The following is a 27,893-nucleotide window of genomic DNA, read 5'->3' as shown; positions in this document are numbered from 1 at the left end:
CTATCTATCGCCCTCACTCTCTATCTATGTATCTATAGCCCTCACTATCTATCTATCGCCCTTACTCTATCTCTCTATCTATCTATCGCCCTCACTCTAGCTATCTATTGCCCTCACTCTATCTATCGCTCTTACTCTATCTCACTAGCTATCTATCTATCGCCTCACTATATCTATCTATCGCCCTCACTCTATTTATCTATCTATCTATCGCCCTCACTCTATCTATCGCCCTCACTCTATCGCCCTCACTCACTCTATCTGTCTATCTATCGCACTCACTCTATCTATCGCCATCACTCTATCTATCGATCGCCCTCACTCTATTTATCTGTATATCTATCTATCGCCCTCACTCTATCTATCGCATCACCACAGAATCACTCAGCACCACCACAGCATCACTCAGGGGCACCACAACATCACTATGCGTTACCTCAGCATCACTCGTTGCCACCACAACATCACTCAGCGCCACCGCAGCATCAATCTGTGCAACCATTCAACAACAACTAGTTCAAATATGTTCTCTCAATGTTTCAAGCTTTATTACAAATGTCACAAAAAGATGTTAATATTTCACTTCTGTTCTTGGATTTTCGTCACAATAAAATACACTGAACATAATCTTCACAAAAGTTATTTACAAAAGTTTAAGCTATTGCCATTATATATTACAATAACTTATTTAAGAATAAAATAAAATAAAAGCCATTGTTATTTGTAATATCATTACATCTAAGTCACGTAAATACAACACATATTGCATTACAAATGCTATAGGTGTCACATTTGCGAAAGTTAAAACTATTGGCATTGTACATGACAAAGCTATTAATTTTGCTATTTTCAAAACCAACACATAAATAAAAAATGTGTCATTTACAATACCAATAGCTCAAACTTTACTAATGCGAGACCTATTGCATTGCAAATGCTTGTTCTTCTGACTTTCCGGAGAAGGTACCTGCTGAAGTTGATATACTGTTGACTCCATAATCAACAGAACCCGTTTAAACCTTGGCTTCCAGCGCCCTCCCCCTATGCATACACCTTGATACACGTACAATCTTCCTAAATGCGCGTGTCCTCCGCATGAGTTTGTTCACGCGCTGTGTTCTGCCTGAAGGTTCCGAGAGCGCGTCTGTTTGACTCGTGAAGCGTGACTATTGACAAAGTGTATGCTGGGGAAAGTGCGTATGTTAATTTCTCAGCAGTTCTTGTTCATAAAAATGTGTCTAACACCGAATAGACGAGACCACAGCTGAGATCTTGAAAGGTGTCATGCAATGCTGAGCAGCACCCAAAGATGCTGCGCTGCGTTGCGTGACAAGGAGAGTGCCATGTTCAGAGATATGGCAGCGCTGATTTCAGCTCGGGTGCGTGCTTGAGTCTACCATAGGTTTTGACCGGAAGGGCACTCTTCCTGTACATAATACTATGGTTAGACAAGTTTAAAACCTTCGCCTACTTTGTATGCGTACTGCACAAGGCAGCACACATGCAAAGTTAGAAAAGAAAGCAGCGCATGTTTTCGGTGCTAAACCCTTTCTAGTCTTGTGTGTTGATAGGGGTTATCGTCAAAAGGCATGGGTGGGTGCTTGGGAACGCCCATTGACCACCCATGTAACTCCCCCATGGCGCTAAGTAATGCAAAGCAGTGTTTCGCTCTACCTTTGATTTAGCTACCCATCAAAAACTAAGCTAATACCAATTAGGATACCCGTAGGGTGGCAGTTTTGCGCTATATAAGTTCCCAATACAATACAATACAATACAATACAATACAATTAGCATTGACATGTGAATCCCAAAATATGTTTAGCGTCGGGTTAACGTTATAAAACGTAACCCTAACCCGACTAACATTTTGTGGATCTGCGCCCTCATTTCTTAACTGGTCCTCTTTCACTTTCAGCAGGAGCTTTATAGACTCAGCATTTCTCTTCAAGTGTCCGGGAAACTTATTGGTGTTACACTGCCATCTTCTGGACATTAGTGCTACTGAGCAGTACCATTTTATAACTGTGTTAGAATTAACTTTGAACACACAACTTTTTTTTTATCGCAGCACTTCGGATACCGGTGCTTGTAAACGTAGGTTTATTTTTTTGCATAATAAGAGAAACATTACTACTCCTTTCTTCTTTACCTTCCCAGTAGAACCCGCCCCTAGGTAGCAAAATAAAAAACTTTTCACTGTGGGTCGAAGAAGCGTGTATGTTAATACATAGGGATACTCCTGCACACATCTACGTCCGAGTTTATTTACTATAAGTGTAACCCACTGTACCCCATGTATCTTTGCTTGCTGTAAAGTCTTGCTGTGATGCCTTTGGGCCATTCCCACGCTATATAAAATCACAAATAAATACACTAGGTTCAGAGGGACAAGACCTATTTGAGAACTTGCCAGACCTCATGATGCCGAGGAGGAAAACGTTCATACGAATCTTAATGATTATGAAGTGTATCTTAAAAAATGGAAAAAGCATTATCTGCCAAAAATATCTATGATTTTAGAGAAATATATTTTTGGGCAGCTGTTTGTACAGGGAACAGGAGACAGTAGACGGGTATGTTACTGCTGTTAACAAACCTGCCTCCATGTGCAACTTTGGAAACAGCTCTTAAGAAAGGACCAGGGACCAATGTATGTGACCGGGCATCAATGGCAGTCATGGAGGGACTTAGGCTCAAAGGAGAATTAGCTTTACCTGGAGTTTTATCAGCTGCAGAACAGTTTGAACATTCCCAGCATGCATAGCGGAATTGCAGAAGGAAAGAACACAAAACAGTTTCGTTCATGCTTTTACATGGTCTAAAATTTAACACTGGGCGGAGTTCACGGAGTTGCACTCCGCCGCACTCCGCGAAGTGCAAAAAAAAAAACCTCTGCCGCACTACGCAGATCTACACGAGCAGCGAAGTACGATAGAAATGTGCTGTTCGCAGTGATTGTACAGGATCGAATGCTTGTCCGCACTGTGCAATCATTGCGAACGGCACCATGCACAGTGCAAGCGGTCCCTGCTTTCTTTTTCTGCCGCTCAAATAGATTTTTACTCGAGCGGCAGTTTTCTCAACACGAACAGGCAGTTTCTTAACACGAGCTGTTTTTCCATGCTCGCACTCGCCAACCTGATGTTGACGATCGCGAATGAGGAAAAATCTCACTGGGATGTTGATTTTCCACACTCGCGCTCACCAACATGACGTTGACAAACGCAAGCGCGGCAAAAAAATCTGCTCCGCAACGTGGAGAACATTCCACGGACTCCGCGAGCGGAGTGGAGTTCACCTCCCAGGGTTACTAAAATTCCTATACATACCAGGAAAAATGTGAAATGTAAAGGAGCGGCGTATGTACTGTTCTGTGCACCACACACACTACTCGGCAACAGAACTGCGCTGTATAAAAAACATAACCAAAATGAAGGCACGGCTAAGACATGACCAGAATGGTTATCTTTTGAAAAACTTCCCTGCCATTCGCCTCACCTTCTTAACTTTAGGCATGTAGTCACAATTGTAAGCATCGTCTTTCAGCCCTGTGCTGCCTACTGCATGTAGGCATTTCCGGATTACCACATAAGTAAAGGAAACACCAGCCTATGGGCCTCACTCCTTTAAGAGGCCCGCAACAACGGATCAAAATAATATTCATTTGATCTTAAAAGAAAACTACAATCAACCTTTCTTAAATTGTTTCCAATTCATTTTTGTTTAATAACATTAATAAATGTTTAGATTTGTGCAATAAAATGTGTTTATTAAAATTATTGGTTGGTAAAATAAAAAAACGGAGTAGAAGATAATTTGCGAGGGGGCCCCAAAATTTCAAATGCCTAGGTGCCTTCTTAGAGTTTAATCTGGAACTGCAAGTAGAGAAAAGGAAACCCTCAAAGGGTCCACTGATACCAATAGTGCTGCTGGAACAATTTTCAGAGAGGGAGAACTGTTATGACTGAAGTCGTACAGATATTAAAAAACCAAAGTGACACACAACAAAGTGTAGCAAATCTGTACCACGCCCATTCAGCAGAAGCGTGGTATGGGTTTAGTATGTAGCCGGTGGTGCACTTTGGAGCACTGGTGAGGTAGCGCACTGTCATTAGCAGACAGCCCGCTTTCTGTTGAAATGGCACTAAATTTGCATAGACATGCAGTTTTACTGGTAACACTTTAAAGCACACAAACAATAATTTGTGGTATTTTTTTCAGCAAATATTGATCATTCGTGCATCACTAAGTAAAGTGCCTTGATTTGCTTCGATCCTATTGAAATCTTTGTTTCCATCACACTTTAGAATTACAAAAAATGTGCTTCCTTTGTGCATTCTTAATTGCTGATACATTTTGAAATATGTCTATAGTTCATTTAAAGGTGTTTAAATGTTGTTGTGGGCCTGGTGGGATGGCAGCAGGAGCATAGTCGGAAGAGCTGAGTGGCGGCTCACGTAGTCATCAATACCAGGTGAGCACCTCTACATTGGAAGGGGGACGAGGCAGGGCTGTCTCCCCTCTTGTTCCTGATAAAGCTGGAATCTGTAGCAATTAGGGTTCAGAAAAATGCAGTGATAGAAGGAATAAGATCACCTTTTGGTGACTTCAAATAATTTGGTAAGCAGATGACATTTTGCTGACCCTGTCGTCCCGAGACACCTCTATTGCTGAACTTATGCACACGATCACACAGCTCTCCTCCTTTCCGGGTAACAAAATCAATTGGGTGAAAAGCGAAGCTATGTCAATGACGACAACAACAGCGGTCTGGCTGTCGGGGTTCATTTTCAAATGTGAGCCGAGAGGGCTTCAGTATCTATGCTGCTGGTCAGTAGAAATACCATAGGGTTGGTGAATGATAATGTAATTATTGATTGATCAGATGCAGAGACTTTCATAAATGGGGGGCCCTTCAACTTTCCCTATGAGGCAGAGTACAGACAGTGAAGATGACGGTTGGGCCACACTTCAACTATGTGTTTGGTATTCTCCCGCTCTGCATCCCACACAAATCTCTACAGTGAACTGATGGACAAATAAAAGCATCTGATCCGAGGTCAAGGTGAGACCTTGACCACGGTCACAGGCCTGCACTCTCCCCGACAGCTTCTGCGATCCGTTGCTGCCTCTGGTCCCCTTGCCTCGTGTGTTTGAGTCTGCTGTGTTGTTGAAATCTAGATTGCGGCGTAAACATTATCGGCGCCATCTTGTCCCTTTTCAGGCTCATATGTGCGCGTAAGTAGCAGCCATTTTGAATGCCATGGCCTCTCTGCCCACTGCCGATAGCCAGCGCGTCTCTCTCTCTCTCCGACCTCACCAGCATCCCCCGCGCACTGACAGCCCCCGCTCTCACATGCTTGTGCCATAAACCACCCTTTCAGCGCGACCCTGCCTCAGAGCCACATCCCGTACCGGCTAACACCTCCCTCCGTCCCTTTCATGATCACACCCTTTGATGAATCCCCTTCCTCTGTGCCCGATTGTCCGGCCCGATCCCAGGCCATCACCTGGCCCTGCGGATACAGTTTATTGCCCCATACAGTAGGAAGCTGTCCCTCTTCAAAGGATCTCCGACTGATCAAAGCCCCCACCCCATGAGATCCGATCAATCGCACACATTCCGGGAATCGGCGGAATGTCCAGTTGCGCGACAGTCATCACCTACTGAGACCGGGGTGGGGACTTCTACTGTAAATATGTGTGGGAACGGGCTTGGAGCGGGGATTCCGAGAATGTCTTTCAGTACATCAAAGCATTGCCAAGAATGTGTTGTATGTAATAAAGCAATAAACCTGTGTATAAGAGGCCAGGCCTCAGAGATGCGGTTAGAGCACCTCGAGAAGATACCCTGTTGTCTGATTTGATGTGTTCTGCTCCGTCGGAATAAACTTCGGTTTCCTGCCTTCCAGTCTCCAGCGCCCGCCTCTTTGTTTGATAATTTCGAGTGGTATGAGAGGCGACTAAGGCCGGGCAATACTTAAAGGTTATCGGTTGAAATCTGCCTACCCTTTTACAATTGGCGTCCCAAACGTGGGGCCCATCACCGACACGTGGATCCAGTGGGAGAGGTCCTAACGACAGAGTGAACGACTGCAACGATCGGGAAGTGCACCTGCCCGATAGACCCTCGTCTGGCAGCCGATCATCCAAACTTCACCGGTTCCGAGCAGACCTCTCTCGAGTGATCTACGGTCCTGACTGGGAACCATCAGGAGTGCCGCGGCAATTACGGAGAATAGAGAACGATCGGGCGCTGGAAGCGGAAGACAAGAAACTGTCCATGCGGTCCGGGTAAGGTCGTGTAACACGACAAATTGCGAAACGATTGTTTGATTGTTTGAAAATACTAGTATTACTCATTGATTGTCTTTTTGAGATATTCTCTGCCTGCAAACGGGGAAGAATAGAAATATTCTATCTTCCTTTGCAGATAGTGAAGGATAGGTAGCGCGGACCTTTGTCCCCCTTTGTAATCTGTTGCGCCTATTTTTCTCCCCACTGATTGATTGATTGTCCGAACATCGATTGTTCGAAGTTGGTTCTTTTTGAGGTATTCTCTGTTTGCAAATAACGTAGAATAGAAATATTCTGTCTAGTCTTTGCAAGTAGTGAAAAGATAGGTATTGCGGACCTTTGTCCCCCTTTGTAATCTGTCATGCCTATCTTCTCCCCACTGATTGGTAGTTGGTTCAGCCCGGACCGCTTATTAGAGATGAACCATCCAGCTCCACTGGAAGGCACCCCTAATAAGGACATGTTCACTAAATATGGACTAGTCGCCGTAGCTTATAGTAAACTATGGCGTAAATATACAAGAAAGGATCAGGAAAGTCAGTGGCCACTGATAGGATCCTTTGATGACGATAAAATAAACGTACTAGAAACAGCCCTTCGTAACAATAAGACAACGCCCACTATGCTTGATAGTTTCGGCATGTGGCGCAAGGAAGCAGAGCAACGGAAAAAGAGAAACGAAGTTAGATTAGAGAAAGAACTACGAAAAGCAGCTCACCTAGCTGCTAAAAAGTTAGAGGAAGAGATAAAGGAGAGAGAGGAAGCCAAACAGAAGCATGAGTCCGAAATATCGGGCCAGTGTCCCGTTAGAACACCCTCTACGCTCTACCCTGAGTTACCCTCGAAACAACGAGCGAACGATGATTTATTACTAGGTCCCCCAATCATCTACATGCCTCCTCCATATGCCCCTTCCCAACCCTTAGCACAACGCCCGCAAACCCCAAGCACAGGCGAGAATAGTGCCAGGACCTCGGTCCTCACGGCCTCCGCGCCGGCCGAGCCCCTTGTACTCAGTGCAGCGCAAGCGGTAACACTGAATGACCCTGAAGCTAGAAGGAAAGATGACACTAGAATTAACCGATTAAGCAAAGATGAACGAGCAGGGATCGATAAGATAGTGAAGACACTGGTGGAACGAAAGGAGATTGAGGAATACGTAACGGATATGTACAAATCATATGCCAATAGCCACAGACGACACTTTGTTGTGCGATTTTGTTACCACACCCTCAATACCTATGAGGATCGATACCAAGACAAAGGTCCTGAGAGCCTAACGACTCTGTATAGGAAAGTTGATATTGGGGATGAAAGCGAATGTGATGTGGCGGACCTCTTCACGCGCACGCTTGAAGTTTTCCGCCACCTCACTGAACAAAGGCCAGAAACTGACGCTACGACTCCTGTAGCGACCGAACCTCGAACAGAAAAAACTGACACAATGATGCCTATAAAGTAGGCCGCTCCCTACTGGGTTCCCCCAAGAGGACAAGGAACACACAATGACATCTACCACCAAGATGCGAGAGGGAGAGTAGTTTATAACTGGGTCTACCAACCATGGGATCGGCAAGACATCCTGACTTTCCGAAAATCCTTGCCTGATTTACGAAAGAACCCCACTGTCTTTTATACTGAATTAGGCACGGCCTTGTGCTAGACGATTATGACCCTAGCGGACATCGATTTGTTTTTCGGGCTATGTCTGCCAGCTGATGTGTGGAAGCAAATCCGGAAAGTCGACCACCTTGAGCTGTTCGGACATACCTGCTCACAACTTGATGGCATAGATAGGCAACGAGAGCCCGGGCAGAAACCTTTAACATCCATTTTAGACCTCCCAGACAAGATCGTCCAGAAATTGAAAACCCTGATCCCAGAAAAGAAGGTGGACTGGTCGATAGTAACGGCCTGCCGCCAAAAACCCCAGGAAGACGTATCAGAATACTTTTTCCGGTTTGAGACGGTGTTCTCCGATTACAGCGGCCAGGACATGACCACTGCAACCGGACATCATCTGTTTGTCCAGAATTATGTCAAGGGTCTGTCGCAGGAAGTCTCGCAGAAACTACAGACTAGCGAGAGTAGTTGGGCGGCCTCCAAACCTGCGGCTATCCTCCAGATGGCCCAGTACTATGAGCATCAAAAGAATGAGAACGATAGTGGCCCAGTACTATGAGCATCAAAAGAATGAGAACGATAGGGCGACTGAGAAAAAGAAAAAGGACCTAAAAGAAAGGGTGATGATCGCACAATTGCAAGGGGTGACGATAGGAAGGGAACACTACAAAGGAAGCTACCAATCGAATGCTCCTAGAAATCCACCCCCTAGAGACCGTACACCCGCACCCTATGCTGGACGTAAAGACATCGATGAGAACCAGTGTGCGTTTTGCAAAGGATTTGGTCATTGGAAATCCCAGTGCCCGGTTTTGCAAGAAGCAAACAAAAATAGAGACACAAGAGACGTAGCGGGTGGGCCAAGAAATAGAGGACAGGGACGAGGGTACACGAACGACACCAACAACGACAGGCCAGGGAGACCGAACACGTTTGACCGTCCCCGACAGAACCAGTACCAACAGTCTGACTGCGACGACGCCCAGGATTTCACATAGGACTGCCAAGGGCAAGAAGGGATCCAGTCGAGCTCCATGTTGACCAGCAAGGTCCTTATGTCACCGCTAAGGTCCTGGGTACGAAGTCTCCATTTTTGGTAGACACTGGTGCAACACGTAGTGCGTTATCTAAACGACTGATTCCAAGGGCACCCTTGTCTGGCTCACATGTAACCTCAATAGGTTTTGATGGAACGCCCTCCACTAATCCCTTGTCCACACTGATCTCCTTTGACTTAGAAAATAACACCACTGACACGACGTTTTTGCTCTCATCCAACACCCCCGATGCCATTATGGGACTTGACTTATCGAAACATTTCCGAGCTACTATTAGGTGTTAACAAGACGGAGTTCGAGTCATCCTGTACGACAACCCGACTCTACTCAGACCTTGTCCTACACGACGCATGCTTTCTATCACTGATGCTGACTTATCCCTACTCGACACTCTACCTCCGTACCTATGGGCCAAAACTGACTCGGACGTAGGACGCATGATGATTGACCCTGTGCATATAACTGTTCAACAGGACGCAGTGCTCCCAAAACTGCCACAGTATCGGGTATCACCCGAAGGCGAGAAAGCATTGGTAAAGATCATCCAGTCCCTGATGGATGCAGGAGTGGTAGAGGAAGTAGTTAGCAATGTTTGAAACAGCCCTATCCTACCTATTGTAAAGAAGCAGGGTGAGGGAGATGAGAAGGCGTACCGCTTTATCATCGACCTACGAGAGGTCAACAAAGTAGTTGTACCCCAGTACCACTTAGTCTCAGACATCACCACCATTCTGACTCTGATTCCTTCCACTGCCACCACCTTCACTGTCATCGACCTCAAAAACGCATTCTTCTCCATCCCCATCCACCCAGACAGCCGCTACCTTTTCGGCTTCACCTTAAAAGCCCGCTCATATAGATTTTGTAGAGCACCCCAAGGCTATACTGAGAGTCCCAGCATCTATAGCCAGGCCCTCAAGAGACAGCTGGAGGCAGTCCAGTTACCGGATGGAGTGGTGTTGATACAGTACGCCGATGATATCCTTTTAGCAGCCGACACCACTCCACTTGCAGTCATAGCCACCATCCTACTCATGCACTTCCTCGCGGAAAATGGACACAAGGTCTCCAAGAAGAAGTTGCAATTCTGCCAACCCCAGGTCACTTATCTAGGTCATCTCTTGTCCAAAGATGGGAGGAAGCTTACGCCCGATCGGATTCAGACCATCCTAGAAACCCCTGTCCCTAAGACACAGCAACAAGTCCGCTCCCTGGTAGGCTTCACCTCCTTCCGTCGACAGTGGTTGCCAAATTTCAGCCTCATTGTGAAACCACTACTTTCCCTGCTGGCTAAAGATGTCCCCTTCCCGCTCCCTTGGACCCCTGAATGCCAATCCTCCTTCAAAGAACTACGAGACGCCCTTTGTTCTGCACCAGTCCTAGGAACCCCCGATTACACAAAGCCCTTCTCCCTCTACACTCAAGAAAGGGAGGGGTGCGCTTTGTCCGTCCTGACTCAGTCCATTGGTCCCAAGCATCGCCCATGTGCCTACTTCTCTGCCACTCTTGACCCCGTAGCCAGAGCTTTGCCTGCCTGCCTTCGAGCTGTAGCTGTAGCTGCCGCTGCTATCTCTATCCGACAGAGTGAGGAGATCGTGCTCTCGAACCCCCTTACGGTGTTAGTGCCCCATGCGGTCGACACCCTCCTAAACCAGACTAAGACGCAGCATCTGACTAGTGCACGACTGACTGGGTACCAACCTACTCTGCTTGCACCCCACATCACACTGAAAAGATGCACCACGCTGAATCCAGCCACTTTGTTGCCCCTACCTGAGAACGACCCCAATGTGTCCCCTATACATGACTGTGTGACCCTCACGGACGAACAGACTAGGAGTAGAGTTGACCTCCGAGACACTGCTTTTCCAGATCCCGACGGAGAGCTATGGGTGGATGGCTCTTGTATAAAACTCCCCGATGGCACCACCTCAGCTGCTTATGCAGTTACCACAGCCCGAACTGTAGTTGAGACCGCCCGCATCACACAACGATCTGCACAGGCAGCGGAACTGATTGCCCTCACACGAGCGAGAATCTTAGCAGCAGGGACAACAGCAAATATTTACACGGACAGCCAGTATGCCTTCGGGGTGGTTCATCATTTCGGGCTCTTGTGGAAGGAGAGGGGATTCCTGACCTCACACGGCACACCCATCCTACACGGAGATCTAGTCTCCGCTCTGACTGAAGCGGTCCTCCTTCCCAAGCAACTCGCTGTAATCAAATGCCAGGCACACAAAAAGGTGACGGACATCATTGGGCAGGGGAATGCACTGGCGGACATCACTGCCCGAACCACAGCCGAGAATAGGACAACGACACGCATGTACGTGACCAGGTCACAAACAGAGAAATGGAAGGACGCTAGGGAAACTATTAGGGACATCCAGATGGCCAGCTCACCACACGAACTGACTGAATGGGCACGGGTGGGATTGGAAGACGATGAAGGCTGCTGGCGGACAAAAGACACGAACAAATGGTTGTTACCCAACTCGTACCTGATCCCCATACTGACCATGGCACACTCCCCTGCACACATAGGATCTGCCCCTATGACCGAACTTGTCTCCAAAGTTTGTCACAACGACAAGATTGCAGACTCGGCTAAACGTCTGGTCCAGCAATGTCTGATATGCCTGCAACACAACCCTGGGAAAGGAACTGTCGTACCCCGGGGAGGGTTTGGGGTCCCCAATCATCCATTTGAAGTCCTACAGATGGACTACATCCAACTAGAAAGATGCCAAGGTCTAAAGTATGTGCTTGTTGTCGTGTGCACATTTAGCAAATGGGTGGAAGCCTATCCAACTCGCGACAATACGGCCATTACCACTGCAAAAGTATTACTGAAGGAATTCTTCCCCCGCTACGGCCTTTGTCGAATTTTGTGGAACGACAATGGCCCCCACTTCGTAGCCGAAGTTATCCAACTCATCTTGAAGGGGTTGGGTGTAAAACAAAAATTTCATGCAGTCTTCCACCCCCAATCTGCTGGACTGGTTGAGCGACATAATGCCACACTGAAACTCAAACTTGCTAGGATCGTAGCTACCACAGGACTGAAATGGCCAGACGCTCTCCCACTGGCATTGCTATCAATGCGTTCCACCCCACCAAGCACCATCTGACTCCTTATGAGGTCGTTTTCGGCCGACCCATGAGCGTTTGGTCTGCACCAAAACCGACATCCATTCACGACGTCCCGGACGTCCTAATGTATGACTATTTGTACAATCTGACTAAAACATTGTCCGTTATCCATCAACAGGTGCTGCAGGCCATCCCTGATGCTTCCAGGGGCCCCGGGCACGACCTCCAACCTGGTGATTACGTTCTAATCTGGAACTTCCAGCGTGCAAAGAGTCTGGAACCTCGGTGGACGGGCCCCTGGCAAGTCTTGATCACCACTCGAACAGCTCTCCGAGTGGAAGGGAGAAAACATTGGCTGCATGCACACCATTGCAAGAAAATCTCCTCAACCCTGACGGCGACCGAAGACGTGACCACCCAAGAAGAGCTCCTGAACAAAGATCGACTATCCCTGAGCTGTTACCCTGACACAGACACTTGAACTGGCAGAATTTCCCGATCCCACTGTGCCATCCAGAGAAGGGTATAACCTGCGACAAAAGGAGGGGGCTTCGGCTAAGCAGACCACTGACTAAGTTACAATTCTCAGACCGGTGGCCTAACATTACTAAGGCTGCCAGGAGAGAAGCCAAACAAAGTTTGTGGTTCTGCCCGCTACCGAACTCCCTTGAAGGCGATGGAAGCACCCGATACGAAGATGATGGAAGCAACCGGACATCCGAATACCCGCTACAGAAACCCAAAGACCAACAGAATACACAGCTCCAAGACTATTGCCCTCTTTTCCGCTCTTCTCTTTTGCATCCTCCTCATGACCACCCTCTGGATCGTGGAAGAAAGCGCACCAGCTCACAAGACATTTCTAACTACTGCGCAGCTTACCACCATGAAAGCCCACTACCTGGTCTCTCTTTCACCACAACTCCGAGAAAGACGTAAAGAGTTCTGGAACAACTCCTTCGTGCAGCTGCTAGAACAGCACAACCTTGCCGCCAATGCCACAAATTGCTGGATCTGTGGGTTGTTACCACATGCCACTGGACATTCCGTCCCCTTCATCCCATCACATTTCTCTGTTCATGGTTCCTGCCTTGCTTGGCTGATCCTCTTGCAAGAGAGTTACAGGGACAATGCCACTTCCAGCAAAACTATGTCGTACTTCTATCACGGGGTCTGGCTGAACAAAACAGGAAGAACTGCTGCTCCCTTTTGCCCTCGGACATCCAATGCCTCTATTCACATGGACATCCCTGCCAAAGAACGGGTTGAAATGCAAGTGTTCAACAACCCAGCCAGACCCACATTCTCTTACCTCCGAAAACGAGCAGCTGCCACCCTGACTGTGGCCTTATCTGTCGTCAACATCTCAGGCCTTGTATGCATCGAAGGCCTTGGGACACAGTTGGTGGGCCACAGCGCTTGCCGCATCACAAGAACTTTGGACTCAACTGATCCACCCTCTTTTGTCACCTCACCGAACATGTACTTTGTCTGTGGTACAAAGGCCTACACGTGGCTCCCAAAGGGCTGGGGAGGTACCTGCTACATTGCCTTCATCCTTCCCACAACCTATGTGGCCCCAGCAAACCATCATCGACAAAAGCGAGCAAGAGACATCGAGCAGGCCGACTCCACTGGAGCACAGTTCCTAGACGCAATGAAGGGACTTGTTCCACTCTGGGGTCCGATGGCGAACAGCCGTGCCATCCGACACCTGACCCAGGCAGTTGAAACGACAATGAACATCACAGCTGGCAAACAATACAGCCGAGCTTCAGGCGGTCCGCCTGGTGGCCCTTCAGAACCGTCTTGTTCTAGACGTTGTTCTAGCGGACCGTGGAGGAGCATGCCGTATCATTGGGTCCAGCTGCTGCACTTATATACCAGACAATTTGCCCTCCGTCTACAAAGCCATTGAACAGCTCCACAGACTTTCCTCAGAAGTTCATCAGGAACAAGAAGAATGGTCGCTTGGGAGTTGGTTCTTGAGTGCTGTAAAGGACTGTGGAGGTTGTTTATGATCATATTGATACCGATTGTCATAATATGTGGATTCTGCCTGGGTATTCAATGCTTGCCACCCCTGTGCTCACTTTTTGCTAACTGTATCTGCCCTAAGACTCTGGACTTCGAAGCTGAACGCATGAAAGCTCTGTATGAAGTGGAAATCCGTAATATAATGGGAATAGACCTAGATTGACAAGCTGGCTAGATGTGTTAAAAAGGGAGGACTGTTGAAATCTAGATTGCGGCGTAAACATTATCGGCGCCATCTTGTCCCTTTTCAGGCTCATATGTGCCTCATATGTGCGCGTAAGTAGCAGCCATTTTGAATGCCATGGTGTTAGACGGGGACCCAGAGGGTCGGCCGAATACTGGGGGAGAGGCCTCCGATGAGGGCCGTCTCCGGCGATCGTACAGACAAGTCACTTCCCTCCCCACAGATAGACACCACACAAGGATGAGATCAACACTCTTTATATAGGGTTCTTGCGGCAAGGTTATCAGCGGTACAGGAGATTCAGGACTCGGGGGTCCTCTCAATTCTAGTCTCTGTAGGGAAAGGGGGTAGCGGGACAGTCTTGGTACCGGATCGGTACAGGAGGTGGCAGGAGGGAAGCTCACAATCCTCGAGCTTAGGAGTCTGCGGGGCCGCGGCAGCGCCAGCAGGCCGAGGCGATGGTTCAAATGGCGGAGGGCCGCGGCAGCGCCAGCAGGCCAAGAGGATGGTTCAAGTTGCAGAGGTCCGCGGCAGCGCCAGCAGGCCAAGATGATGGTTCACGTAACAGGGGGGGGGCGCGGCAGCGCCAGCAGGCCAAGATGATGGTTCACGTTGCAGAGGGCCGCGGCAGCGCCAGCAGGCCAAGATGATGGTTCACGTAACAGGGGGGCCGCGGCAGCGCCAGCAGGCCAAGATGATGGTTCACGTTGCAGAGGGCCGCGGCAGCGCCAGCAGGCCAAGATGATGGTTCACGTTGCTGAGGGCCGCGGCAGCGCCAGCAGGCCAAGACGAAGGGTTCACAGAGCAGGGCTGCGGCAGCGCCAGCAGTCCGCCAAGGATGAGTTCTTCTCTGTGTCTCTCGACTCCAGGATACAACTGCCCTCCTGGTCTGGGGCTGCCCCAGTTATAGGTCTGGTTCCCTTTGATGTCCGGACCCTCGCGCCTTGAGGTCGGGAGGTCCGGGATGAGGGAGTCCCGACACCCAGCAGGGGGTTGGAGCCAGCGCCCAGGGAGGCCGGGGGTGATCGACACCCGGCGGAGGAGAGCCGTTGACGCCTTCTTCTTTCATTGACCTGCCAAGTGGTCTCTTTACCTCCTGTGTGGAGGTTGGTGCCTCGATGTCGGGGCCGGGCCATGCCCAGGGTTGGGGTCGAGTCGAGGCCACTTGGCCTCGTGTTGTAGTGTCCAAAGATGGCTGCCGGGCCGGGGCCATGGTGCTGACGGGGACCCGGCCAGCCGGTACGGGAGGGTACAGGAGCTGGGGTCCCGGTGTGGACGGGTTGTGGATTACCTCGGGGGGTTGCCGGGGTGGCTCTTGCTGGGGATTCAGGGAGAGCCGGGGTCCGGACCCTGTTGTGCGTAGGGGGGGACGGCCCGGCTACGAGGCCTGTCCAACACATGGCCTCTCTGCCCACTGCCGATAGCCAGCGCGTCTCTCTCTCTCTCCGACCTCGCCAGCATCCCCCGCGCACTGACAGCCCCCGCTCTCACATGCTTGGGCCATAAACCACCCTTTCAGCGCGACCCTGCCTCGGAGCCACATCCCGTACCGGCTAACACCTCCCTCCGTCCCTTTCATGATCACACCCTTTGATGAATCCCCTTCCTCTGTGCCCGATTGTCCGGCCCGATCCCAGGCCATCACCTGGCCCTGCGGATACAGTTTATTGCCCCATACAGTAGGAAGCTGTCCCTCTTCAAAGGATCTCCGACTGATCAAAGCCCCCACCCCATGAGATCCGATCAATCGCACACATTCCGGGAATCGGCGGAATATCCAGCTGCGCGACAGTCATCACCTACTGAGACCGGGGTGGGGACTTCTACTGTAAATATGTGTGGGAACGGGCTTGGAGCGGGGATTCCGAGAATGTCTTTCCGTACATCAAAGCTTTGCCAAGAATGTGTTGTATGTAATAAAGCAATAAACCTGTGTATAAGAGGCCAGGCCTCAGAGATGCAGTTAGAGAACCTCGAGAAGATACCCTGTTGTCTGATTTGATGTGTTCTGCTCCGTCGGAATAAACTTCGGTTTCCTGCCTTCCAGTCTCCAGCGCCCGCCTCTTTGTTTGATAATTTCGAGTGGTATGAGAGGCGACTAACGCCGGGCAATACTTAAAGGTTATCGGTTGAAATCTGCCTACCCTTTTACAGTGTGCTACTGCGGATTCATGGTTTCAGACTATTGTTTTTGTGTCCTGTATTTTCTTAAATTCACGCCTGCTTGCTATTCTGGTCTTATTCCTGCTATTTCATTGACCCCATTGCTTTCCCTGGTTTCTAGCCCCTCTCGCCGTCCACACCCCTCGCTTCCCTCCTCTGTTCACCCGGCCCCTCCCCTCTCCCTGCCCCTGTTTTCCCGCCTCCCAGCTGAGCATCCCTCCCCTCCCCTACAAATGCAGACCACTGCGCGGTCGCGCCGCTGGCGTGCCAAAGGCAAGCCAGTCCACGCCCGTCCGCGCCAGGACCGTGCCCAACGCCAGGACCCCGCAAACACCACAACCTCGACGCACGCCTCTGCTACGACTCCAGCACCCTCCACACACTCAACACCGGACGATCACTCACCTGCTGCCTGGCTGCCCCGAAACGCACCCAAGGACCCTTCTCCAGCCAGAACTGCAGCTTCACCAGCATCCGGGCCGTCAACCCACCTAACAAAGAACCCAACTATCTCAGATGGATCCTTCTCAACACCAGGGGCGGTGCGTCCATTATGGCGCTTGGGCATTGCCCCCCCACTGAGCATTGCCGTCAGTCAGACTCTGACTCATCTCTGTCTCACAATGAAATCATCATTCCATCCCAGCAGGCTGCCGGAGCTGGTGGCAGTTGGCTCAGAAGGGTGCGGGGCAGCACTACAGATTCAGCTGCTGCAAGTGAATGATTGAGCGCACAACACCAAGAGTGCACTGCACGCATGCTCTGTTTAGTGCTTAAAAAATTTGCGACCAGCCCACACATGCGCACTAGGCGGTGCTCATTAGAAGAGCAAGGGTTGTTCCATGACGCTCTTCTAATGAGCAGCCTAGTGCGCATGTCCGGGCTGGTCACTAAAAATATTAAGCCCTAAACAGAACATGCGCAAGCCAATTCTGGTGCTGCTGCTGGAGCAGCGCCCGGATTGGCTGAGACCGACGCAAGTGGTACTTAATGCCAAGGCGCCAACGTGGGAGTCGGACCCGGCCAAGGACTCTCAGGACTCAGGACGGCAGAGGCAGCGAGGATCCGGTAAGTTTAGTTTTCTTTAAATAATGCTGCATGGCATGCTGCTTTTTTTTAATCTCCCCCAGGACCCGCGCCGCACGTCACCCCCAAACCCCCTCCCCGCATGTCATGCACTGAACGGCGCACTTTAAAGTTTATACACTTATCTCAAGTGCATCTCCTCACAATCAGCGCCATCTGAAGCAAGAGGACAGGACAGCGAACACTGTCGGTGTACAGGCTGAAATTTTCTCACAAAGTAGCAAAGACGCCCCTGCAATAACAAGGCAGTCCACTCAGGTAAAATAAAATATGCTAGCACAGACCGGAAATAGAAACGGGATGTTGAAAAAACACGGCGATGCATGCAGATTATGCCAGGCTGGCATAATATGCATGAATCGCCGTTATTGCCAGGCAAATTCCGGCCGTTTTAATACCCTCGCCTATGTATCCTGAGTTTATGGTGATTTTTCCCCCCGCAAAAAATGTGTTTAAAACTTACTTTTATTTAGTTCAAACTAAGACTTGACGTCATACGAGTAGTTTTTTTGCAAACTGCGACACAATTTAGCAATTGTTTCTCTCCCTCTTTCACTTGATAAAATTCTTCTTTTATATTGCCAGCAGTATGAGTGTTGGTATTGCAAAAACTCAAGTGCACTGCTAAAAGCGTCTCGCGCTACTGCTGGCGAAGTCTGACACCTGCCCTGGGTGAAATGGAAAAATATTTTCCAGGATGGCAGTTTATTTCATATTTATTCTTATTTTTTTTTTTAAACAATTGACCAAACGACGAGGCCATGTGAAATTTCGTAGATATGATGTAAGGGGTTAGCCGAAGTAGATAACTCCACAGAGTATTCCTGTCATTGCAGTTTTTTCCCGATTAACTTAGAGTACGTTTATTTGTCCAATGGCTGCATGTTGCTAAATGCGTTTGCTTTCGACAACACCAGAGCACGTTGATGAATTATATCTATTTCAATACCCTTTCTGCATAGCATATGGGGAAACAGGTGGTGTGTGTGTGTCAAGGTGCACTACAACAGTATTGCCAGTCCCAGAGCGAGATATACTGGTGGTCCGAATTTGAATGCATCCATGGAAATCAATTAATTGCAGATTAGAACTTGGCAGTGGTGTGCTCTGTCACAGTACAGAAAATAAGTCATTCTCGAGCCTCAACAGCATGACAGAACAGCCCCCGTGTACATCGCGCTGCTCAGTGATGCGTCCTGTTGGGCTGGGGTGCTTGTACAGCCTGGTTGCATTGATGCAAGACTGGGCATTATTTTTAATGCACAGTTTATATCCTCGTTAACATAAACTGTTTCCCCATGCAAACCAGGAAGGAAACTAACGATCACATATAAAATACTTCTTTTACAAAGGTATTCCGTTTTTTGTGGCAGTCTCAGTATGATTTTAGTGTGTACTCGTATAGGAGCGCTTGATTCTGCTTAGTTATGTTTAGATGTGAGAGAGCGCAAACTGAGATAAATATATGAGTACATCACACTTACCTATAGAGAGCATAATTCATGAAGAGAAATGCCATGAGTGCTAATAGTATATGAAATTATATTCTAAATGTATAGCTAATATAGAGATTTAAGTAGAAGTGGAACTAATACAGAAATGTGTGACATTATATGATTTTATTAGACGTGATTATTTTGAATCTATGTCGTGTAGCTGTTAACATATAAGATGGTCTGTGGTAAAACGCAGAACGTGGTAGGCCTCAGGGCCAGAGCTGGAGCTAAAAGGGAAGGTGTTTCTTTTCACGACACAGATTGTTTAACGTTTTTGGTCATTGCATTAATGGGCCATGATTTAGAGTAATGTTTTCTAAATAATAGAATAAGAGTTTTAACATGCTTTAATTAAATGAAGAAATTGAATGCTATAATCATAATGTGAAATATTGTAGGCCTGAAATGTTTTAGCAGTGATTTACACGTACATGTCTGGGCTGAGAAATGTTGCAAGCCTTTTTAGAAGTCTATGAGAGTTGGGTTCTTGGCGGCAGATATCTGTCTGCAACAGGAAAGGGGGGATCCAATTATAAGTGAATGAATAGAGGTCTGTTCAGTAGACGGCCCAGACATGGAGGAGGGTTCTGGAATGTTTAAGGGGTATCAGCGGGCCGGAGAAGAGACTGAGAAGCAAGGTCAACTCTAACGTCTGAGGCCCAATACAAAGCATCATGGAAAGAGCCTGAAGTTGCACCACGTGAGAGGCGTTTCGCAAGGGGCGTCTCAAATGTTGTTGACTGTTTTGTATTAGGGACAGCACCCCTGGGTGGAGTTAGAGCAGAGACCTGAGGACCCTTTAGAGAGCGGATGGGTAGGCAGTGAGGGGTCATGACTGGAGAACTTTAGGTTTTCACCAAGAGACTTAGAGTGGGTGACTTCCCTTGGGGGTCATTCATTGCTGACACCTTTGTTAGGTTGGGATTTGGTTAAGTAGGGATACCATCTAGAACAGGCTAGGGACGCCTAACCTGTGTTTGTTTCCCTCCAACCTAAATGAAGGAGAGATATGCGTCTATGCTGATAGCTTTGCTATTTTTAGAACTTGTGTTAGTGATTTCTGTTGCTCGTCTGAGGGCTTTTCGAGAGCACATGTATGTAATTGGACCTGTGTATCTCGTGAATCTCATTCTGAGATGCTTGTATTTGCAGCTCATTATATCTTTACAATAAACTTTTGAAACCTAGAAGTTGTCCGTGATCTTTGAGAGTAGAGTCCTTTCTTGGGTGAACTAATTTGCAGATAGGTGTACTGTTTCCTTCCAAGACAGGCAATAAAGGTTCAGTCGACCAGATCGAGGTTTGGATCAATAGATATAAGGTATCGATCAAAATCTCGCCCTTTCAGTTGGTAGCTATAGAGGATGGTTGCCTTCTTGAGGACGGTGACCTAGGCCAGGTTAGCTTACCCCAAGGCCCCTAGAAATCGATGATCGGAAGAACAGCCCGCAGATGAAGATCCGGATGACGTGAGACAGAAAAAGCAGCAGTATCAGAGAGAGTGAGTATAAAGGGTTATGCGTGTTAGATTGCGGTGTTTTTGTATTGTATCTATGTTGTAATGTTTGGCGGAGTTGAATGTCTGTAGAGTGACTGTGGAACAGGTTGTGAGCGCGCGCAACCGGTGGAAATCTTAAGTTCAAGGAGAGCTTAAGTGGTTCGGGTGTATCGGACACCCAGAGTAATTGTCAACTAGTGTGAAGGGGGTCATGAGGTACCATTGATCACCCGAGAGACCGAGATAGGGGGAACGTAAGAGTGAGTGCGTGAGTAACGGACGCTGGTCGGAAGTTACTGTGTGTGTAAGTAACCTATCAGAAAGACGATAGACATCTCGTCAGTTGTGTTGACAATTACAGATAGACTGTGGACGTACAGTCGAGAGAAGTGACCGCTTGGTCGGAAGTAGTCATTTTTCAGTGTATGAATGGGACGCATGCATAACCGGGAGACGAGTTGAGAAAGGAGGGGTGCTGCTGCGAAGCGGAGAAAAGAGACGTCAGGTGGTGTCGCGCAGTGATTGGCTGACCGGAGAAAGACCGCGCTGTGATAGGCCAGCTAGCGAACACGTCATACAGGGTCGCGACGTGATTGGCCAACAGGAGAAAGACCGCGCTGTGATAGGCCAAGCTAGCAAAGCCGCGACAGGATTGGTGGATTGTCATCAGGAAGTAAACAGAGTAGCGAGGCTGAATTTTGTGCGCATAATTATGAAGTGTTTTAAATGGTTGAAAGCGCTGTTTAAGAAAGAGAGGCGAGGATCGTATGAAGGGGAAGAAGCCCCGCCGGAGGGTACGCCAGCTCGTTATATGGCAGTAAATGTTGGGTTGCATACGATCCTTTGGATATCAGAGTGGAGTAAGATTACTGAAGGAAACGAGGAACTGACGTTCCCGAAGTACGGGACGTTCAGATTAGAGGTGTTACATCGATTGAAATCAGTCATGACCTCAAAGAGACCCTTGCCTAGACCAACCCAGTTTGAAGCCCTTGAGGCATGGCTTAGGGCAGCGCATGAAAGGAATATGAACAGACGACAAGAAAGGGTGAAACGCTCGGTAAGGGCAGTACAGGATGCCAGGTGGGATGCGGATGCTAAAAGATGGAGAGTGCATAATTTGGAAATAAATAAACTGTACCCAGTGTTAGAGGCGCCAGTAAATAAAAGCCCCCTAGAAGAAGATGATGAGAGCGAAACAGAGGACAGCCTGATAAACAGATTACTGACAGACAGGCCACCCCCGTATAATAGAGAAGGGGGAGAGGTCGAGAATACTGAAGGAGAAAAGGGGGGCAATGCAGGAGAGCATAGACCGCTTCCCAGTTCAGAGTGGGATCCTGAGCCAAAGAAAGAGTTGCTCCAGCCTAGTCAGGTGCAACAGGTAGTCGGTAGGTTTGTGGTACAAAGAGCGCCGGAAACGGAAAGCGCCACATCCTACCCATTGCCAGATGCACTACAGGTACCTGTTACCATAGGTCCTATAATATCGATATATGACCAAGAGAGAGCAAAAGGGGAAGAACGGAAACGGAAAGACAGAGAAAGAGCAGAGCAGGCAAGGAGGAACGATACCACTAATTCCCCAAGTCAGATGCCGATACCCAGAGAGTGGAGCACCCCGATGCACACAGCAGGGGACCCAGGAGGAGATCCTGGGGGCCCTAGATGGCCAATGGATCTGAGGGGATCTGGACGAAAATCCTTTCAAGAGCTAAATGAGTACATGAAGCAGTGGGATGAGGCAGTGAAGGCTCAAAAGTGCATCAATGCTGCAGAAGCAGAAAGGGAAAGTCAGGACAGCAGAGCACGAACTCACTGCGGGGCTGGGGAGAGTAGCCCGGAGTGGGACTGTAGAGGGAGTAGGGGAGTCACCCATTGGGCCCGGAATGGAGGTAGAACAGACCTGGAAAACGGGGGCCCCGGGAGTGAAGGGGTGGCGTGCCCAATACTCAGTGAAGGGGAGAGGAGAGCGCAAGAGTACAGGAACAGCTTTAAGTGTCCACACTGTGTGCCTGGCACCAGAGAACAGAATGGGAGTTGTGAGAGGTCGCACCATAGTCCCTGTGATGACAGAAATGAGCGCAGCCCAGGGAATATGGGGAACCAGGAAGGATCGTATCGGATACTGAGCGATACGAGGCAAAGGGAGTGTAGCGACCAGAGGGAAAATAACAGAGAGATGTGCGGTGAGAGGAGAGAAGAAGACGAGAGTGGGCAGAGAGAGAGTAGGGATAAAAGGCCCGTGTTCCATCACCTTCCAAGATTGGATGGCCGAGCATGGGACCTGGAGAGATGGGAGCAAGGGAGGCCACCCATTAATTCTCCTGAGCCCAAACGTAGAGCTCGAAGTTGGGATGGTAGGGAGACCAGTGAGCCCCCTTCAAAAGACATATTGCGAGCTGAGATAAAAGCCAAGAGACTTGATGTCTCCAGCTTAAGGTCAGATCTGGATGACATGGTAGATGGTACCCTGCCTTTAGAAAGAATGGAAATGTATGAACAGGATGAAATACTGTATATGGCAAAGGACATCACACGAAAGGCGAGAGCAGTCCATGAGAAGTTAGTCGAACTAGCAGGCAAATATATGGTGGACTTGTCAAGAACCAAAGCATTACAGGGTAACCACAGGCTACATTACTCAGATCGAGATCTAGATGAGAGGAGAACGATTGGGCTGAAAACACACATAAGGGAATTGATTACTGGAATAAGGACATGGAGGGCACTAGATAAATGGGAAGAGAGGTGGTCCAAGAAAGGGACCGGCAGAAGAAGCATGATTGGTATAACACCAGGACAGCAGGGAATAGAAGCTTACCCTTTGCGTGAAGTTGCCAATGGGAGCTATGTACATGTCCCTTGGAGTAGGGGAGATTTAGCTGCTTTTACCACATCTTTCCCCAAGTTACGAGAGAGCCCCGTGGAGTGGTACAAGCAAGTCGAGAGGTTTGTAAAGATCTCAAAAGTCCTATGGATAGATCTGAACACGCTGTTTGACATTGTAGTACCAGGAGATCTGTGGACAGCATGCAAGGTTAGCGCTGAGTGGCCCACAACGGAGCCAGAGAGAGATGCTAGGACTAATGGGCCGTCCGAGATCGTGATGGCAAAATTCGAGAGAGTGATGACTTGGCTGAAAGAGAAGGTGCCAATGCAAGACATAGATTGGGTCAGAATAGACAGAACGAGACAGGAACCCAAAGAGACAGTCCATGAATATTACGAGAGATTGCTGAAGGCGTTTAAACAGTATAGCGGCTTGGATGTAATGGATCCAAAGGACATAGGGCAATTCGTGTCCAAGTTCGTCCTGGGACTGAGACCGGATATTAGTTTAATGATTCAGCAACACTCGATTTGTTGGCAAAGTAGACCCCTAGATGAAATACTGAGATATGCCAGGTACTGCTGCGATGAGGTAGACTCCAAGGCTAAGAAACTAAAAGAGAAGCTGATGGTGGTACAATTGCAGGCAGCAGGAAAGGGGGGACCGCAACAACAGCAGCAAGGGACAGGTACAGGAGGTAAGAAGCAGTACAGTCAGAACAAGGGTAATGAGGAGAGTACTACCTTCAGACCCAGAGTAGACATAGCTACCTTGAAGAAAACGACAAGGTGCCACCAGTGCAACGAGTTGGGGCATTGGAAACGCGAGTGCCCTTACAATGTAGAGATCGGAGAGCAAGAGATAGAGGAGGAAGAGGTCCAGAGCGCACCTATGAGAGGGGCGACGCCATACCAAGGAAAGGTGCTCAAAGGGGGGGGGGCTCCTCCCCGAGCCCAGTTCCCGCAACCTCCTCGAGTAGGGAGTATGGGTAAGACCTATAGACAAATGCCCCTGTTTGTGGAAGGTGAAGAGTGCTATTATGTGGACCCATTAACCGGACAGAGAGTGGAAAGAGAAGACTGCACCCTTGGGGCAGCCTTAGAGGTAGATCAGAGGGGACCCTATGTTGAAGCAGAAGTAGCAGGGTGCCCTACGACATTTCTGGTGGACACAGGAGCCACTAGATCCACGATCAGATCAGCTGCAGTTCCAGACCTGCCCATGTCTGGAGAGACCATACAGGTGGTAGGGGTCGCAAACAGGAGAATAACCAGCCAATTGACAGAACCGGTACAGGTGAAAATAGGGAAGTACAGCGATGAGCACCAATTTGTGGTTTGCGATTCAAGCCCTGTGTGTCTGCTAGGAAGAGACCTGTTGTGCAAATTGAATTGTACTATATATTGTACACCCCAGGGAGTGGAGGTATTGACTAATGATGATGATGCAGATTTCAAAGTTGCAAACTCAAGAATATGTGTGGAGCTGTACCCTACTTTGACAGTAGACGAGCTTCCCTGGGATTTGAGAGAGACAGTGGCATCAGAGGTATGGGATTTCACTGGGGAAGAGATTGGATTGGTCAAAGGGGTGGACCCAGTGAAAATTGTAGTGAAACCGCATGCTGAGTTCCCAAGAACACCCCAGTATAAATTGACTCCAGAAACGATTGCAGGCATAAAACCCGTGATCGAGTCCATGATTAAACAGGGAATACTGAAAGAAATCGTGGGTAGTCCATGTAACTCCCCGATTATGGGTCTGCAGAAACCAAATGGGAAATTTCGGATAGTGCAGGACCTTCGAAAGATTAATAACATAGTCGTTTCATGTTGTCCAGTGGTACCGAATCCATCAGTGATACTGTTTCAGATTCCATTCCAAGCTGAGTGGTTTACTGTGATAGATCTTTGTCAGGCTTTCTTTTCGATCCCTTTGGACGAAGATAGCCATTTTCTTTTCGCATTTAAGCTGGAAAATCGCGTCCTAACATGGTGTCGTATCCCTCAGGGGTATACAGAGAGTCCATCGATCTTTAACCAGCTTCTGAAGAAAAATCTTGAAAGTCTAGTGCTGCCCCAGAAGTCAGTTCTGGTCCAGTACATAGACGACCTCCTTGTGGCGTCAGAAACAGAAGAAGCTTGCAGGGAAGATTCCATTGCTTTGTTAAATCACCTAGCTGCTAATGGGCACAAGGTGTCCCCGGGAAAATTGCAGTACTGCCTGACAGAAGTACAGTACTTGGGACACAGAATTGAGAAAGGCAAACGAAAGGTGTCACCAGACAGGATAGAGGCGATCATGAAAATGAACGCGCCTCAGACCCAGAGAGAGGTCAGGATGTTCCTAGGGATGGTGGGTTATTGCCGACAGTGGATCGTGAACTTTTCACTGAAAGCAAAACCTTTGCAAAAACTGACGCACAAGGAGGTGAGTGATCCGGTACCATGGGACAAAGACTGTTTGATGGCATTCTTACAGCTGAGAGAGGACCTGTGTCGTGCTCCGGCATTGGGAATGCCTGATTACAATAAACAATTCTTTCTTTACTGTTGTGAGAGAGAAGGTTGTGCGTTGTCTGTGTTGGTCCAAATCCATGGGAATGCCCGTAGACCAGTTGCTTATTTCTCAGCTACTTTAGACCCAGTAGCCGCAGCGTTGCCCGGATGTCTCAAATCCGTTGCTGCAACGGGTGTCAGCATTGAGAGATGTGAAAATATCGTCATGGGGCACCCGTTAGAGGTGTGCGTGCCACATTCTGTTGAACTGTTGATGACCAGGACCAAAACACAGCATCTGACCAATAGCAGGCTCACGCGCTATGAGCAAGTTATTCTTGCTGCAGAGAACGTGACCCTCAAGAGATGCTCTGTTTTGAACCCTGCTACCTTAATGCCACTTCCAAATGATATTGATGATGATGATGAATATACAGACCATGACTGTCTCGATGTGACAGAACTATGCACCAAACCCAGACCCGACATCGTAGATGAGCCACTGACCGACCCAGACGAAGTTTTCTTTGTCGATGGCTCATGTGTAAGAGACGAAGTTGGGCAGTTGAGAGCAGCTTATGCTGTTTGTACAATTGAAGGAGTTGTGGAAGCAGGGTGCCTGGAAGGAGTAAACTCCGCTCAGGTAGCCGAGATTATTGCCCTAACACGTGCTTGCTTAGCAGGCAATCAAATTCGAGTCACCATCTACACCGACAGCCAATATGGGTTTGGGGTAGTTCATGATTACGGGCAGTTATGGTCTCAAAGAGGGTTCATGACTTCTTCAGGCTCTCCCATTCGCAATGGAGAGTTTGTGCGCTTGTTGTTAGAAGCATTGCAATGTCCAGCAAGTATCGCAGTTGTAAAGTGCATCGCACATACCAAAAATGAGGACTTTGTTTCGAAAGGCAATAGATATGCTGATGAAGTTGCGCGGTATTGCGCAGAACAAGGTTACTCTTTCACAGAGGTGGATGTGGGTGGAATAAATGTGAGAACTGAATTAGCCATGATACTGGAAACTGTTGATACTTGGGATGAATTGTCAACCATGCAAGAAAATGCTCCTGATTCAGAAAAGGAAACATGGGTAAAAGCAGGATGTGTAATGGGTGAGACTCATTTTTGGGTCTCAGCAGACGGCAGAGCAGTGTTGCCCAATGAGATGGTGAGTCCAATGGCTAGACTCATACATGGTCCCGTACACTTAGGGAGAGATGCTATGCTGAGAGTGTTTAGACAGACTTGGTACAATCCTAAGTTTAGAATAGCAGCAGAAGCAGTGTGCCAGCGTTGTGTGACCTGCCAGCAGCTGAATGTAGGGAAAAGAACACCAGTTGCACTAAGTCACATAGGAAGGTCTGGAGGTCCATTCAACAGAATGCAGATAGATTTCATTGAAATGCCAAGAAGCAACCGCCTCCGCTATGTCCTGGTGGTTGTTTGTGTGTTCTCCAGATGGGTTGAGGCATACCCTACACGTAGGTGCGACACCCTCACAGTGGCTAAGTTACTGCTTAGAGAACTTATCCCTCGGTTCGGGGTGCCGGCCTTTTTGGAATCAGATAGGGGAACACATTTTAACAGCGAGCTTGTGAAGATGATTTGTGTTGCACTGAATATAGACCAAAAGCTCCATTGCAGTTACCGACCAGAAGCCTCAGGAATTGTGGAACAAATTAATGGCACGATCAAGTCCAGAATAGCGAAAGTGTGCTCCTCAACGACCCTGAGTTGGCCTGATGCCCTGCCATTGGTACTCATGAGCCTTCGTAGTACCCCAGACAGAAGAACAGGGTTGTCACCACATGAGGTGTTAATGGGGAGAGCAATGAGACTGCCATCTATTCCAGCTACTGCACTGTTAAATATCACAGATGATATGATCCTGGACTATTGTAAGGGGCTGTCTGACGCCATGCGTTCTGTGTCCCTTCAGGTGCAGGCTGCAGAGGTTCCAGCGTGCCAGGGCCCTTGCCATGACCTGTATCCGGGGGACTGGGTCCTGGTGAAGAAACATG

The sequence above is a fragment of the Lissotriton helveticus genome, chromosome 4_1 (genome assembly GCF_964261635.1).
Source record: "Lissotriton helveticus chromosome 4_1, aLisHel1.1, whole genome shotgun sequence".
In the NCBI taxonomy this organism is placed as follows: domain Eukaryota; kingdom Metazoa; phylum Chordata; class Amphibia; order Caudata; family Salamandridae; genus Lissotriton; species Lissotriton helveticus.
Note: the sequence above shows the minus strand (reverse complement) of the source record.